Source organism: Oryctolagus cuniculus, chromosome 13, assembly GCF_051225735.1.
Source record: "Oryctolagus cuniculus isolate XC-2025 breed Fujian yellow rabbit chromosome 13, ASM5122573v1, whole genome shotgun sequence".
NCBI lineage: Eukaryota > Metazoa > Chordata > Mammalia > Lagomorpha > Leporidae > Oryctolagus > Oryctolagus cuniculus.
Window position 1 is genome coordinate 43,362,420 of NC_142879.1, and position 15,463 is coordinate 43,377,882.

The 15,463-nt window shown below is 40.9% G+C and overlaps 1 protein-coding gene across 15 annotated transcripts in view; it reads right to left on the reverse strand.

The window, feature by feature from the left end:
• The window catches only part of TRDMT1 (tRNA aspartic acid methyltransferase 1), an 85,838-nt gene that overhangs the window by 39,494 nt on the left and 30,881 nt on the right, over positions 1–15,463 (reverse strand). For 5 of the 15 annotated variants that reach the window (XR_011381486.2, XM_008268301.5, XM_070055456.2 and 2 more), the window contains exon 2: positions 14,938–15,028. The exons of 9 other annotated variants lie outside the window; for them this stretch is intronic. The gene's annotated coding sequence lies outside the window, so the exon portion shown is untranslated. Of the gene's footprint in view, positions 1–14,937; positions 15,029–15,280; positions 15,345–15,463 lie in introns of all 15 variants that reach the window. One more of the 15 variants, XM_089311495.1, reaches the window with a different exon arrangement.

The following is a 15,463-nucleotide window of genomic DNA, read 5'->3' on the forward strand; positions in this document are numbered from 1 at the left end:
TCTGCTGTGGCCTGGGAAAGCAGTAGAAGATGGCCCAAGTCCTTGGGCCCCTGCACCCACGTGGGAGACCCAGAAAAAGCTCCTGGCTTCTGGCTTCAGACAGGCACAGCTCCGGCCGTTGCAGCCAATCAGGGAGTGAACCATCGGATGGAAGACCTCTTTCTCCCCGTGCCACCCCCCCCCCCGCCTCTCCTCTCTCTGTGTAACTCTTTCAAATAAATCAATAAATCTTTTAAAAAATATTACTTCTAATCATATCATTGCTGCAGAAATGATGTGCATATCCCAACATTTGTTTCCCCCTTCTCCCTAATAACCAAATGTCAAATTGATTCACAGTAGCAATGCACTCAGCTAAAAGGACAGTATGCCATACTTCAAGCAATTAGATGTGACCATAGGACTAAGTTCAAACTAGCAACATTTAAGAAGTGTAACACACTGTCAGGAAATAAAAATAGCAGTAGTTTTTCATGCTTTCTGGCCTTTTTATTGCAGGTTAATGTAATAGCTGGGGCTATGGCCACCATAGTGGGCCATGAGGAGGATCATTCTACATGACTGGTGAAGCAAAGAACAAGAAAAGGAGCTGAGGTACTGAATGATTTCATGGCTTCACCATAGCAGCCCTGGATTGCTATATCTATATAAAGTCACTGAAAGTCAAACCTAATTCTAATGGATGAATCTAATCCTAACAGACACCTCAGCTGTATGGATGGGGTATGTGTGCGTGTGTTTGTAAAACGAAGAGAATTTCAGGTTCATTTCCTACTGAGGCCAGATCAACTTAATTCCACAAACATTTATTGATTGTCCTATGTACAGAATATTATAAGAACCTAGAAAAGGATGATATACAAGGTTTAAATGTATGAAGGTCAGGGAAATTTAAAAAGCAAAACATCTTTCCTGGCTACATAAGAATTGCTCCAGTAAGTGATTTTTTGTTAAACTTTCCTTACTAAGTAAATTTCTACTAAACAAATTATATGAAGGTATTTTAAAGTTTGTGGGAAATGAAATTAAAAGATGTCTACTTTAGTACAAAAATTTGTAAATCCATGCATAATTTTTTTCCTAACATGCATTCTCCATAAACTTTCTGGAGACCCTTCATTTTTTTTTTAATCATTTTTGTTTAATCATTATTAAAGAGAATACAACACTCAATTTCTCTGATTTTTTAGATTTTTATTCAACAGTTCTTGGAATGATAGCTAGCTGGCAAGCTGTCTTTACAAATGGCATTCCATGTTTTAAAATCTTTTATTGTCCTAAAATTAAGAAACTCTTCCTTCTGTCAAGTTTTGACAACTTCCAAGATAAAATCACCTGGAAAGTGATATGAGATTGTTAATTTAAAATTACATTTTGTTTAAAGGAAAAATATACCATTTGTTTCAGAAAGTCCATATTTTAGATACTGTCAGTGTTTCAAACAACTGTCAGTGTTCAAAAACTTTCAATGGGTATGTTTATTTATAAATTAGCAATATCAATAACTATGCTACCTAATGTCAACTTTAAAAATTAGAGCAATAGGGTTGGCCCTGTGATGCAGTGAGTTAAAGCCCTGGCTGCAGTATCAGCATCCCATATGGGCACTGGTTCAAGTCCTTGCTGTTCCACTTCCAATCCAGCTCCCTGCTAATGTGCCTGGAAAAGCAGTGGAGGATGGCCCAAGTGCTTGGGACCCTGCACCCGCGTAGGAGACCCGGAGGAAGCTCCTGGCTCCTGGCTTCAGATTGGCTCAGTTCTGGCCATTTGGGGAGTAAACAAGCAGATGGAAGACCTCTCTGTCTCTCTCTCTGTCTCTACCTCTCCTGTAACTCTTTCAAATAAATCTTAAGAAAAAAAAAAAAAAAACTGATAGCATCGAATGCTCTTTTTTTCTGAATCCTCTCCAGTAAATTTGTACTTATGGAATTCTCCAAGATTCTTTCTAGGTTTGAATCAAGTCATTTACCCCTTAACAGTTTTGGTAGTTCATGACTGTCCAAATTCCTATGGACCCTGTGTACCTGTCCCTAGCCTCTTCTCTTGAAATTGTCCCCTGACCAACCCATTCTCTTCCAATGCACACCCATCACATTCAAACACATACACTTCTTCTCAGGTATACAAAACTATTTATAATGCCCCAAATGAGCCATAGTTTTTCAATCCTAGTGGCTATGAACATACTTTAAAGATGCTATCACATCCTGTTCAACTCTAACACTATCCCTCTTATTCCAGTTCATTTTTATTGGTTCTTTAGGACATATTCAATCTCATCTAGAGAAGCTGAGATCTCTGGTCTGAAGCAAGGGCTGGTCCCGAGTGCTCTCCTCATGCTCTGCAGTTGGTTCTACCATCACATTTTTCCAGGACACTCACTAGCTTATAGGACCTGATAGAGCCCAGGCCATGTCCCATGCATAATCCAGACACTCTCAATAAGTGCCCCTTAGCTAAATAGATGCATGACAATAAGTGAGCTATGATTTCTAAAATCAATTTAATATTATTGATTACTCTCATTGCTGTTTCTAAGAACACTAGCTTAAAAGTGCTTAAGAAGTCTGCACCTGTATGTTTATGACTGTCTACCTCAAAGTTCATTGTAAAATAGACTGTTTAACATTTAAGTCAGATTTTTACCTTGAAAACACCTGCAATGAAGTACTCACGCTGACCTACAAACTTCTATTGATCTTATAACTATGTTAAATATAGCACCAATAGTGCAATCATCAGGCAGAAGTAAATACTGAGAGCACTTCTCATGTACTGGGAACTCTACAGAAAATACAAAATGAGTGGGCATTTGTTTTCTGCTTTGCCAGAATCAAGCCCACTTTTCCTGGCAACAGTCCTAGATTTTCTTGTGGGGAACCTACCTTACTCATGGTCAAAATGGTTCAGGTGGCCTCAAAACTTACACCCATAGCTTCTAGGACTGCATGGGTCAAGTGTCTGAGCCATAGCATCAAGATGGGCACACAAATCACAACAGTCAAGTTAGGCATAGTAAGAGGGAACCCTGTTTTTTTCTTGTGCAACTAGCAAGAGTTGTTTTATCTTTTCAACTGGGCTTAGCCCTGGAAGGATACAAGTTCAGAGGCTATTACAGCCATGTTGATGCAATAAGGGGAGAACTTATATAAAAATGAACAGAATGCAGAAGGAACAAAGCTGAGATATACAGAAAAAGAAACTTGTTGCTGGGGAAATGATTTGAACCTCTGCTTCAAGCTCTACTGCAAGCCAGGCTTGCACTAGGACTTGGCTTTACACAAATCCAGATTAACAACTTTTTTATGTAAAGGAGTTTGGGTTGAGTTTTCTATCACTGGCAAATATCCATTCCAATAGTCATTCAAGTGAACACACACTGGTAGATAAACACATTTCAAATTCCTCCAATTTGGGGGGCTGGTGCTGTGGCACAGCAGGTTAAAGCCCTGGTCTGCAGTGCTGGCATCCCATATGGGTGCTGGTTTGAGTCCCGGCTGGGCTGCTGCACTTCTGATCCAGCTCTCTGCTGTGGCCTGGGAAAGCAGTTCAAGATGGCCCAAGTCCTTGGACCCCTGCACCCATATGAGAGACCCGGAAGAAGCTCCTGGCTCCTGGCTTCCTGGCCAACTGAGGAGTGAACAAGCATATGGAAAACCTTTCTCTCTCTCTCTCTCTCTGCCTCTGCCTCTTTGTAAGTCTGTCTTTCAAATAAATAAATAAATAAATTTTTTAAAAAAATTCCAACTTGTGGATGATAGATACATGAATGTAAAAGACATATGAATAATTAATTAATTATCCATCTGAAAAAAAATTAATTATCCATCTGCAAACAGAAGCATTTCTCTTAATTTAGCTTCACTCCCTCTGAGGTCCTAAATTAAGAAAGGGCAGAGTAACTAGCTTAGGGGGCAGAGACTTCATTATGGAACTACCCAGTTACATATTTCTATAAATGGACACTAAATATAACAAACATAAATGAAGCCACTTATAGACTGCTTCTTAATTTTTTTTAAAGACTTATTTATTTGAAAGGCAGAGTTAGAGAAAAACAGAGAGAGACAGAGAGATCTTCCATCTGCTGGTTCACTTTCCAGTTGGCCACAACAGCCAGAGCTGAGCTAGGCCAAAGCCAGGAGCTTTATCCAGGTCTCCCACAACAGTGGCAGGGGTCCAAACACTTGGGCTTCTTCCACTGCTTTTCCCAGGTCACAGGCTAAGAGCAGGGAGTTAGATCAGAAGTGGAGCACCTGGGACACAAACCAGTGCCTATATGGGATGCTGGCGTTGCAGGCCTCCCCCACTAAATAAAGAATTTTAAATGATCAATAAATATAGAAGATGTTGAACCCCACCAATAACAACAAATATCCACATTAATCAGTTTTGACATAGAAAACTGACAAAAATTTACCAAAACCAATACTGTCTAGTGCCAGCAAGTGTTCGAGAAAATGTGTCCTCCATCATGTTGTTTGTGGTATAAATTGATATAACCCTTCTGATTATTAAACCTAGCTATTCTGCATCTTGAAATTTGTGCTACAGAAAAATCTGGACAAATCTATTGGAGAAAAAAGTGGTTAAGACTATATACACATATGAAATAAAACATATTATAAAAGATAATTCCCACAACCCAGAAAAAGAAAAATAATTCATATTTACTGATATAAAGTGGTCTCTGTATAATTCACTATAGAAAGCAAGTTATAGAATACCCTGATGAGTAATGATGTAAGTTTTGTAAACTCTAAGTATAGCATGCACTTTAAGATAGAAAAAATAGCAATAGGCCATCTCTTGTTGGTAAAATTTGGGAGGTAACTCTTATTCAAGTTTTTTCAGATTACTTGATTTTTTGAAGATGAGAATGTACTACTTATGATTTATATGATTTTATTTTTTATCCAGGTTACCTTGGCACACATTTACAGAGACTTTTCATTGTATATGTCTATGCAGATGTTTGATTTTTTTTTAATCCCAACATAAACTCTACTTATTCTCTAATAGTGAGAATAACTTTTTGCTTTTAACCAAGATGAGAGTTGGCTGACATTATTTCTAAATATTTTTAACAAATATCCCTGAGTATCTTCCATGAGCAAAGCAAGACACAACAGAGAGTCTAAGAAAGTTTCAGATACCAACAAATACCAAATTGTATATATAATGCTAATTTTTTTAAAAGATTTATTTATTTGAAAGTCAGAGTTATACAGAAAGAGGAGAGGCAGAGAGAGAGAGAGGTCTTCCATTTGCTGTTTGACTCCCTAATTGGCCACAAAGGCCAGAACTGAACCTATCTGAAGCCAGGAGCCAGGAGCTTCTTCCAGGTCTCCCACATGGGTGCAGGGGCCCAAGCACTTGGGCCATCTACTGACTTCCCAGGCCAGAGCAGAGAGCGGGATTGGTAGTGGAGCAGCCAGGACTTGAACCGGCACCCATATGGGATGCCGGCACTGCAGGCAGTGGCTTTATCCGCTACACCACAGTGCTGCCCCATCGCTAATTTCATAATTATGGTGATAACCATCATGTAATTATTTACAGATTTGTTCTTAAATATCAACTTTTTATTTATTTTGGTACACAAGAGTTCTTATTCCTTGACAAGAATAAAAGAATGTAAAGAGGCCAGCGCTGTGTCATAGTGGGTAAAGCTGCCACCTGAGGCACCAGCATCCCATATAGATGCTGTTTGGAGTCCCGGTTGCTCTAGTTCCAAAACCAGCTCTCTGCTGATGCACCTGGGAAAGAAGTGGAGAAAGGCCCAATTGCTTGGTCCCCTGTTCAGCTTTGCCCCTTCCTGGCCATTGTAGCCATCTGGGGAGCAAACCAGCAGATGGAAGATATCTCTCTGTGTGTGTTACTCTGCTTTTCAAATAAATAAATAAATAAATCTTTTTAAAAAAGGAGTGAAAAAATAAAACCTTAAACTTCATTATGTTGACCACAGCTCATTGTTAACCTAATATTTAAAGTCTACATTGAATAAAGGCCAATTTTTCTCAAAAGATTTTATTATTTTGAGAGTATTTAAAATATTTTATTGTATGTTACAGAAAAATCTATTGCCTACAAAAATTTCACACATAATCATGTACATAAACCCTTCATGATTCAGACTTAAGCTTAAACTTATCATCATGATTCAGACTTAAGCTTAAACTTATCAGTAGAATGGCATCTACTTCAAACTATACATATTTCACAGCAAACATGACTCTAGGTAATTTTTCTCTTTTATTCATCCAACAAATATATATTAGCAACGTTGTGGACAATGTTCTAGACAAGGTAGGCTCCTACCACGGAGCCTACATTCTAGTGGAGGAAGACACATAAGCAAGTAAATACATAATATGCCTAACAAAAGCAGAGCAAGCCAGTCAGTGTGGTAGAAGGGATTCTATTTTAATAAAGGACAATAAGAGAGCATATCTATAAAAGAAATTGTGGAAGTGAGGGAGTAGGCCTGCAGGTTTCTGTGAAAAGAATCTTCTAGGGCAAACACAAGAGGCACTGCAAAGGCTCAGAGATGGCAGCATGCCTGTTTTGTAAGTAGAACAGTCAGGAGACCAGGGAACCTGCAGTAGAGTGACAAAGAGATAGTCAAAGGCAAAGTGGTCCCAGATGTAAATGAGCTTTAGACCAAGCAGGCCTGGGATACTAAATGATATGAAAAACTCAAAAGGTTTTTTTTTTTTTTTTTTTGAAAAAGAAAAATGAAAAGCTTTATTTTAAACAGGTTCAGTGGTATGTGTGCTACAAAAAGGCTGGTTGTAGCAGTTTCATCTCAAACCTGCCTTGATGTATAAATTTGACATTATTTCAGCTAAAATGTAAATCTATCATTTTACCTGATCCAACATACCAATTTTTATATTATTGTAGACTCTTTTCAGCCCTAGAGGTTAAATTTTCATCAACAACTAATGAGAATAACCTTACAGCTACCTACTAAGGTAATGAACTGGGAAATTAACTCAAAAGTTTTAATTAGAAAAATGACTTACATATTTATTTCTTGAAAAAAAATTTATTTATTTATTTCAGAAGCAGAGACAGAGTTCTCATCTCCTTGTTAACTTCCCAAATGCCCACAATGACCAGAGGCCAAAACTAGGAACCAAAAACTGAACTCATTTCTTCCACATGGGTGGCAGGAACCCAATTACTTGAGCCATTACCTCTGCCTCCCAGAGTGCTCAATAACAGGAAGCTAGTGGAGGGCCAGAGCTGGTAACTGAACCCAGACACTCTGATGTGGGATGCAAGCATCCTAACCAGTATTTTAACAGCTAGGCCAAATGCCCTCCCTGACATATTTTTTTTAAAGATCACTCTGAAAGCAGGCATTTGGTGCAATAGTTAAGTTGCCACTTGGGACACCTGCATCTCACATGGAAGTTCCTGTGTTCAAGTCCTGGTTTCTATCTAAACTCTAGCTTCCTGTTCATGAACACCCTAGAAGACAGCAAACCTATTGATCTGACATGAGGCACTCTGTAGGGTCAGGCTCTATAGGACCACCATACCTCAGTGCTGTTGGGAGGTGTGTATCAGAGGTGAAGAGAAGCCCTGTAGCAGGGACATGACTGGGTCTAAAACGGCACTTCCCATATTCCCATATTATCTGAATAAAGAACACTGCTGGGAGGAGGGAGAAGTCAGTACCTGGTAGCTCCTTTCTCATCCTCTTACCAGTCAAAAGTCACCCTTGAGGGGTGAGTCCCCCCAACTCTAATCTCCCATCCTTCTCCCTACCAAGCCTACTTTAGGTTATGGAACAGCCAGATCCCAAGTCCACAGCCCGACCCTCCAGGAGTATGCAGAGCACTCTGAGGGTCCAGAACCTGGGCACCACTCCCCTTACAGAATTCAGTTTGGCAACAGCAGCCATTAGCCAGGGTGTGGCACTGAACAAGCAGCCCAGGGTTCAGGAGACTGGTGGGATCTAGTGAGTCTAGCTAGCATGGAACATAAATTAGGTTTGTAAAACAGAAAAGAGATTATGGGGCAGGTGGTAAAAGTGAAAATGGAGAAGTAGTATAGAATTATAAATAAAGATATAGTTAGAATTGACTGATCAGCTCCACCTAAATTTATTATTTCCCAACAATAATCTCCTAATTGCATCCCTCACTCCACTCCCCCAGTGCCATCAACTCTAATCTATCCTTCCCCATGGCCATAGGGTAAAACTTCTAGAACATAATCATGTTAACCTTTATTAACTAACTAGATCTTCAGGATAAAAGTTCAGGTAATTACCAAGTTATAAATGCCCACTTTTGGGGCTGGCATTGTGGCATCATGGGGTAAAGCTGCCACCTGTGACCCTGGCATCACACACAGGTGCCAGTTCATATCCTGACTGCTCCACTTCCAATCCAGCTCCCTGTTAACAGCCTGGGAAAATCAGAAGCTTTTTGTTGATGTTCAAATATGGGAGACCCACATGAAGCTCCTGGTTCCTGGCTTTGACCTGGCCCAGCCCTGACCATTGCAGCCATCTGGGGAGTAAACCAGCAGATGGAAGATATCTCTCTCTCTGTCTCTCTGTGTGTGTGTGTGTGTCTCACCCTCTCTCTCTTTCAAATAAATATTTAAAAATAAATAAATAAATGCCCTTCTACGATTTAATACCTCTTAAACTTCATCTTCTACTTTCTTATAACACTTCTACTGTGATGTGCTCTTGGAACTTCACATCTACACAAAGATCACACCATTCACATTTCTTCTGTCTATACAGGATGCTCCCTTTGTGTGCTAAACTCTTCTGCTTCTTGACTATCTGAAACACTGCCAATGATCCTTAGAAATCCTGGTTGGAAAAAAACACAACAAAATTGAAGGGCAAATCACCACTTAGATAAAATGAAGTGAAATATGATCAGACAAAACAAAACAAAATATGTGAAGATGGGAGATGTTATGTGAGTTCTTATAAAGTGATAAAAAAAGATTATACTAATGGCACCATGAACAAATTACAGTAAACTAAAGGGCCGGAGCCATGGCTCATTTGACTAATCCTCCGCCTGCAGCACCGGCATCCCAGCGCCAAGTTCTATTACTGGTTGCTCCTCTTCCAGTCCAGCTCTCTGCTGTGGCCCAGGAGGGCAGTGGAGGATGGCCCAAGTGCTTGGGCCCTTGCACCCATGTGGGAGACCAGGAAGGAACACCTGGCTCCTGGCTTTGGGCCGGCACAGCCCTGGCCGTAGCAGCCATTTGGGGAGTGAACCAACGGAAGGAAGACCTTTCTCTCTGTCTCTCTCACTGTCTATAATTCTACCTGTCTAAATAAATAAATAAATAAATTACAGTAAAATAAATACAAATAATCACTTGAAAATGTTCAATTTGCTAAGTTACATCAGGAGTATGACTACATATGATATACCAGAAACTATACTAATCTCTAAGTACACAGTGCTTCATTAAATCTTTGTAATAAGCCTAAAAAGTTAGTATTACTATCCCAGTGTAATCAATTAGGAAAACCAATACGATTAAGTTAGTTACAAAACAATGTGTAAAAAAGACAAGAACTAATATTACTCAGTAACTGTGATATTTTATACATCAATGGTACGTCTATGTCCGTCTTACAAATAAGGTACCTGGTCTCAGAAAGGTTTGAATAACTTTTCAATATTCACACTACACATGTATGGTAGATCTGTCTGATTCTTAAACAATGGCACTGGTTTACCACTCAGAGAAACATACTGAGTGATTCAGAAAGCACTGGGCAGGAGGCCATGGAACTGAACACACAGATGATACTGGTTAGGAGACCCAAGCCCAGCAGTTAAGGGCAAGAAAACATTCTAGATGATCAAAGGAGCAGAATGCTCTACTCTCTGTATTGCTGGCTCTTTTTCCTCTTCATATCCATTTTATAACATCATTTCTAGATACAAATAATTCTTTCCTTCACCACTTATTCCTGCATAACTCAAATTCAGCTGAAAGGGGCCAGGGCTGTGGCACAGCAGGTAAAGCCACTGCCTGTTTGAGTCCCGGCTGCTCTACTTCCGATCCAGCTCTGTGCTATGGCCTGGGAAAGCAGCAGAAGATGGACCAAGTGCTTGGGTCCCTGCACCCCTGTGGGAGACCCAGAAGAAGCTCTTGGCTCATGGCTTCAGATAGGCTCAGCTCTGACCCCTGCAGTCATTTGGGGAGTGAATCAGTGAATGGAAGACCTCTCTCTCTTTCTCTGCCTCTGCCTCTCTGTAACTCTGCCTTTCAAATAGATAGATAAATCCTTTTTATAATAAATTTATCTTTTAATCCTTTTCTCCCCAAACTTTTTTTTAAGATTTATTTATTTATTTAAAAGCAGAGTGAGAGAGAGAGAAGTCTTCCATCCGCTGGTTCACTCTCCAATTGGGCATAATGGCTGAAGCTGTGCTGACCTGTGGGGAATCCTACAAGAGTCCCAAAAAAGTTACGGAGCACCACTAACCCAAAAAGAAAGAGAAAAAGCAAAGCCAAAATGGAGTTACTTAAGCTAAGGCCACTAAGCACCAGGAACTGCCCAGACCATCTGTCAGCTCAGATACAGGTGGTGAAGCCTGATAAGGACTGGGGTACATTACATCATAGGAAGCAGCCAATCAGCTGGCTACTATATTATTTCACTCACACTACTACACCACGATTGGCCACACCCAGAAGGCCCCCAAACATACCACTGGTCACACCTAAACACCAACATCTGGTTGGTGACACCCAAAAAGGTGAGCCTGTGATTGGTGACACACTAGAACATACTCATCACTCACCTACTCCTGAGGGGGGGATAAAAAGGCAAGCCTCACATCTACTCTTCATCCCCTCGGGGACCATGGCTCAGTGTGAGTGATGGATCCACCTCATCTTGCTGAAACTCTGCCCGAGTCTTCACTGATCAAAACTCTGCTCGCCACTCCGCTGGATCCCACCTCGCCTGGACGTCCCAGCCACTGCTGGACCTGACATTGGAGCTGGACGGAACTTCTCATTGGTAACTTCTACGACTCTTCACCATAGAGCCTACTGCCCAGAGTGCCAGACATCTCATGACTACTGTCCGTAAGTGACTGTTCTGAGATCTGTCTCTCCAAGTAGTAACAGAGACTTTGGACTCTGGACTTTGACTTTTCATGACCCGTGATGTGAACCTTGAGAATGCAGCATTCATATTACACCCTTAGCCATGAGTGTTTAGATTGATTATGCTTTTATGCTTGGTTGTTTTATACTTATTACTATTGCTAAATATTTTTAGAGATTGTCTTACTCCTAGATGTGTGTTATGACCTGTGGGCTAATGACATATTGAATAGTATTGACCTTTAGATGTGTGCATTGAATACATAGTGAGTGGTACTGAACAATAAATTATATTGAAAAGACAATCACAATTCTGTGTGATTCTTCCCTGTGCTCTGACATGTCGCATTAGCCTCGTCAAGCTGTATGACAAGTGGTGCTCACAACACGATCCAAAGCCAAGAGCCAAGAGCTTCTTACAGGTCTCCACATGGTGCAGGGGCCCAAGGACTTTGGCCATCTTCTACTGCTTTCCCAGGCCATAGCAGAGAGCTAGATCGGAAGTGGAGCATCCAGGACTCGAACCAATGCCCATATGGGATGCCAGCACTGCAGGTAGTAGCTTTACCCACTACGCCACAGTGCCGGCCCCCAAATAAATCTTTAAAAAAAATTCAGGGGACAACACCGTGGCACAGCAGGTTAAAGCCCAGGCCTGCAGCACCAGCATCCCATATGGGTGCTGGTTCAGGCCCCAGATGCTCCATTTCCAATCCAACTTCCTAACATGCCTGGGAAATCAGTGGATGAAAGCCCAAGTGCTTGGGCCCCTGCACCCACGTGGGAGGCCCATGAAAACTCCTGGTTCTGGACAGGCTCAGCTCTGGCCATTGCAGCCATTTGGGGAGTGAACCAGAGATGGAAGACCTCACTATCTCTCTGTCTTTAAATCTCTCTGCAACTCTTTCAAATAAATAAAAATAAATAAACAAATAAATCTTGTTTAAAAACTCAGCAGAAACCTCCTTGACAACCTCAAATATTTAATAATCAATTTTTCTAGAGGTCATTTTAATAACATGTAGTAACTTTCTATAACTTTAAAATTTGTAAAATGAGTTGCCTGTATTTATTGAGTACTTTATCTTCTTCTTCTTCTTCTTCTTTTTTTTTTTTTTTTTGACAGGCAGAGTGGACAATGAGAGAGAGACAGAGAAAAAGGTCTTCCTTTTCCGTTGGTTCACTCCCCAATGGCCACTGCCGCTGGCGCGCTGTGGCCGGCATACCACACTGATCCGAAGCCAGGAGCCAGGTGCTTCTCCTGGTCTCCCATGTGGGTGCAGGGCCCAAGCACTTGGGCCATCCTCCACTGCACTCCCGGGCCACAGCAGAGAGCTGGACTGGAAGAGGAGCAACCAGGACAGAATCCGGCGCCCTGACCAGGACTAGAACCCAGGATGCCAGCGCCACAGGCAGAGGATTAGTCTATTGAGCCACAGGGCCGGCCAAGTACTTTATCTTCTAAGCATTATTTAAGCATTTTTCAAAAATTAATTTACATAATCTCATAACCCCCCTTTGAGGTAAGAACTATTATTGCCCTCTAAAATGGGCAATAGTAGAAGAAACTGAGGAAAAGAAAAGCTTGGTTTTTGCCCATTGTCACACAGTGAGAAAGTAGGACCCCCATGATTAAATCCTATTGGCTCTATAAGGGACTACATCAATACAGTCAAATGTATGAGCTCCTGGTCTCTTGCCATGTGATGCCCTATGAGACCTCAGGACTCTGCCAGCCAGAATGCCATCATCAGAGTCTAAACCAGTGCGGCTCACCTATTCTTAGACTGTAAATTTCCAGAATCATGAGCCAAAATAAGCCTCTTTACTTTATAAAGTTAGGCTGCCTCAGTTATTTCTTTACAGTATTGCAAAGTTGACTACTAGACCACTACTGATGTTCCTTCAAAGTGAGGGATTTCCATTCATTTTAATCTCCCTCACCCTTCCTTTTACTTTCTCTTTCAAGGATGGAAAAGTGGCTTCTATAATTGGTTACTTTGAAAGAATAAACTGGGTAAGCTTGCTTCAGCTCTAACCATCTTCCTCTTGGGAAGTATATATGCTTCCTCTTGGGAATATATGCTCTACATGGCTCCTCCAGCTGTGCCTGTAAGACATGCTGCCTAATTCTCTGGTTCAATATTAGCTGACCCACTGGACTTTCTCACTAAACTACATCCTCCAAATCAATCTTTATTGATAATAAATATAATAAAAGTGATGCAGATTTTTTACTTCCTATTTGCCTTACTCTCTTATTGCTCAATTTGTTAAGAATTAGAACAAGGGAAACTATTGATTCAGCCCTCTAGAAATAACCAATAGATAGGTTCTAAAACAAACTTAATAAGCCATCTATTCACTGGCACTGAGGAAGTGCTGTGTTCTGTGGAATACAATAAAATGAGTATTGTGCAATGAAGTAAGCATTCATTATTCACCCCATAAAAGATAGGTAATTCAGTCACCCAAAGGGAAGTTAGAATTCCCCTTTACTTAATGACACATCTGACATATTTCTTCTTTGCATTTCAAGTTAAGAAAAAAGACAAACTGCTAATTTCTACAAATATCAGAGAACAAATGCTGAATGTTTTTAAATAGGTCCAAGTTTTTACCTTGCTTCATTTTAAATCTGGTAAGTTACATGAGTAACTATGGGAAATTAGTCATAAAAAGAAAAATTTTACAATCCCAAAGGCAAATATAAAGGATAAAAAGTTAAATAATTCAAATTCCATTTACAACTGATGCCTTTAAAAATATCCTTAGGTGACATTCACACCTATCTGGAAAACAGTTTGTCACTTGATTCAGTTACAAACACCTAATTACGAAGGGTTTGGTAGAGTCTCAACTTGGCAGATAAGTTTATGAGGACTAAAGGCAAAAGAGATTCAGAAAAATGAGTAAACTGACAAATGAGAAGCTTAACATCTTAACAGAAAATATCTAGGCTGAGAAATTCTTTCTAAGCAGGGTTAAGTATTATAGAGCTAAAACTCAAAATCAACACTGGAAGACCTTTAGAAATTATTTGATGGAGCAGGCCTTTTGCTTTTGGATTTCTAATATCTGACTATACAGAAAACAGTCATCTTGCTGGAGCTTCCCTTTACTGTCCACCTTCAACCACATTCCACTCTTCTCCTGCCATTGCATTTTTTTTTTTTTTTGAAAAAAAAAAATTTTTTTTTGACAGGCAGAGTGGACAGTGAGAGAGACAGAGAGAAAGGTCTTCCTTTGCCGTTGGTTCACTCCCCAATGGCCACCGCGGCTGGCGTGCTGCAGCCAGCACACCACGCTGATCCGCTGGCAGGAGCCAGGTACTTCTCCTGGTCTCCCATGGGGTGCAGGGCCCAAGCACTTGGGCCATCCTCCACTGCACTCCCGGGCCACAGCAGAGAGCTGGCCTGGAAGAGGGGTAACTGGGACAGAATCCGGTGCCCTGACCGGGACTAGAACCCGGTATGCCGGCACCGCAAGGCAGAGGATTAGCCTAGTGAGCCATGGCGCCAGCCCTGCCATTGCATTTTAAAATGAGAAAAATATATTTGCTTAAATTTGCAAGTGTCCTTGCAGGCTCTCCTGATAACCTGCATGTAGCTCATGATACAACCTTTTCCACTGCTTTCTGAAGGGAAGTATTTTCATGTGAAAGATCCTCATTAGCCAAAACCTAACAAATAACACTGAAGCACACATAAGTAGTTCCTGTACAGCGGCTATCCACATTAAAGAACATGATGGGCAGGGAAGGAACTGGTGGAACAGTCAACATACTCTTTGGGACACCCAAATCCCGTACTGGAATACCTGAGTTCAAGTCCTTGGCTCCATTCCAATTCCAGCTTCCTGCTAATTTGCACTCTGAGAGACAATGATGGTTCAGTTAGGTCCGTGTCACCTACAAAGAGATACCCGGACTGAGTTCCTGACTTCTGGATTCAGACTGTCCTAGCCCCAGCTGTTGCTGGCATTTGGCAAGTGAACAAGGAGATCAGTCTCTTTCTCTCAAATAAACAAATAATTTTTCTTTAAAAAGAATATAATACTTGTTATGCTTGTAGTCACCTAGAATTTCTGCCAATCTTGACTACATTTGGAAATCTGACAACATTATGAATCCTTCCTTCCCAAAACCAAATTCAGAACTCACTTTCCCAGCTTCCTTTGTCTGGCAATGGGATCTAGTGTCCAACAACCACTGCATCTACAGAAGACTTCAAACAGAAGAGGAAGCAAATGAGAAAATTCATCTTTTTGATGGGATAGCTGGTATAGGCATCGACCTCCCAGGGGAAAACTGTGATGGCCCTTCTGGCATCCAGTCCCCAGCACC